This window comes from Wyeomyia smithii, chromosome 2 (genome assembly GCF_029784165.1).
Source record: "Wyeomyia smithii strain HCP4-BCI-WySm-NY-G18 chromosome 2, ASM2978416v1, whole genome shotgun sequence".
Taxonomy (NCBI): domain Eukaryota; kingdom Metazoa; phylum Arthropoda; class Insecta; order Diptera; family Culicidae; genus Wyeomyia; species Wyeomyia smithii.
In genome coordinates this window covers 253652438-253654879 of record NC_073695.1, presented here as the reverse complement: position 1 = coordinate 253654879, position 2442 = coordinate 253652438, and positions in this window count along the sequence as shown.

The window sequence follows — 2442 nt, the reverse complement described above, 5'->3', positions numbered from 1 at the left end:
CCTATTGCCTGTCTCCTGCCGACTCCCATCAGCTCTCAGGTTCATTGATGTGTTTTGCATCCTCGAGGCGAAGCAACTCTGAACCGCACTCGTATGAATTTAAACTATGCTCGATTCCTTCAATCTTAATCATATTTATATTCTACCCTGGAAGGCCCTTTCGGTTTGCGGCTCTCGGCTGCATGACTGTTGGCATGTCGGTGCAATAGGGTACGGTTTTGCATGCATTTGAAAATTTCAACACGTCCCATCAAGCAATGCTATTAAACCAACCCAAGAAAATCTGATATCGGCAACCCGAACAACAACTATCCGGTAGCCAGAAATAAAGCTAAAAAGCATGTTTGTTTTATGTTAATTATTCTGCCTCGGTCGTGCTGCAGCCGTTCCTTACGTATGGGGAAAAGTAAGCAAAAAAGTGCAACGACTAACTATCGGGTTGATTATTTCGTTCCATGAGGTTTGTTCTAAATTCATGTGCAGTCACTCGGTTGACGGAGTTAATGTGGAGAGCTGATGCAGAATTGCGCCATTCTTGCAATGCTTTGAATGTTGATTTCGCTAGCTAACGTCAGGGTTCACCGAGTTGAATCAATCAACACGTACTTGGAATTGTGGAGAAAAATTCTCATACAGGTTTCTTGATTAGTGTTACGAGGCAACTCGTGCATTCATCTACAGCCCCATGAAGAATAGACTCGAAAAATTAACTACCTTCAACCTGTGCAATTTGGAACAAAAACAAAAAGAATTATTTCGTTTGCTTCTTTTATAAAAAAAATGTATTCCACCGATAACAAATCAACATTGTAGATTGCACGTTACCTCAATTGTCAGTAGATGCCCCTTTCGGCTGAATTCCTGCTAACAAAGTTGTAGTTGATATATCGTAATGATTATAAAACTGTCCAAATTGATTGCTACCAGCAATGGTGCCGGATCGCGTTTACGATGCGTTCCTGACCGCGCATTTTTCAAAGATTCAACCAAATGACCGCCTTTCACACAGTGGCAGCCCAGACAACGAATCGAAAGGGAAGCAATTGAGACGCACTGGCTGGGACACGGCGCATACATCCAATCAGCGTGAAAACAAAAAAGGGTAAATGTAAGAAATTTACAGCAATATAAATAACGCTCATTTGTTTTAATCTCGCCATAGCTCGGAGCGAAAACAATTCATTCGCAGTTGTTGCAATCGTCCGGTTACTAAAGCAGCCAAAGATCGTCGTCGATCGCGTCTGGAAGTGCGGTCATTTAAATTTCAGAGAACCGAAACCGGTGGGGAATCTTCCTTGATCAGCGAAACGCTCCACCTCCCGGGTCGGTCTGTGTCCCACGGACTGGAAAACAAATGCTGGAAAAGTAGCTGAGTGGAAGCGAATTTCGCCTCTGTCTAGTATTTGCTGTCGAAGAAATCCTGCGGTTAACCAACTGACATTTATTTATTTATTTATATCCATAAATTAGCTATTTGTATTCATAAGCAATTAGGAAAGGGCTTAATTGCATTTTACTTGTGTTTTCTGTAATTCTTACCGTGCAGGTAGCCGGGGTTACCGATCATATACACCAGCAAATACGACAGCGCCTGTGGTGGCAGTAAAGCAAATTAATAAGTAATAATAGAACCAAGATTTATTATCGCGATTTCACGCCACTGCTACCGAAGCGAGCCCGAAAGGAGCAGGAGGCCTTTCTACTCGTCGGTGTAAGGTCCCTTGTAAGCTTATTCTCCTCAGCCCCCCACCACCCGCTCGCTTTTCAACGGCAATAACAACAACAACGACGGCCGACGAATCTTAAGCAGATTTATCGCATTTACGTAATTTATCGTTAGTGACTACGTAGCAGCCAACGAGGCACCAAGGTTCAGTCGGAGAACAACACGCGATTCTCACAGTTCACCTGTGGTGTACCTTTCCGCGCTTCGGCCACATCCTGTTGGATGAGTTGCGTAGGACGTAAGGGACAGTCATTACCGCCAGCAGCCAGATTATCTTTGCATTTGCGCAAGCATTGCCACGTCTGGGTAGGGTAAAATTCTACCCTGTCATACTCTGTCACTATGTCTAATAATATAACGATGAATAAACGCGATGGTTTTAGATTTAATGAAGCTACATTGTTGTAGAATTCCCATATGGAAAACTTACTATTAACGTAAGACTCGGAATATGGTGTGTCAGAGCTATCAATTCCATTTCACCTTCGTTCTGAAGATATACCAAAAATGTTATATTTTCTGTTGGAAGTACGAAACTATTTTCTAGTGGCGATGTTCTAATTCTCTTTCAAACTAAGTGACTTCTCAGCAAACAGATTGGTTCGTATTACTCGAGCTCAACTCTATTAAGAAAATCCTTATTTGGTAAAAATGACCATATGGGATGCGTGAACAAATCTGGAAGCCATATACGTACATTATAAAAATAATTTGGT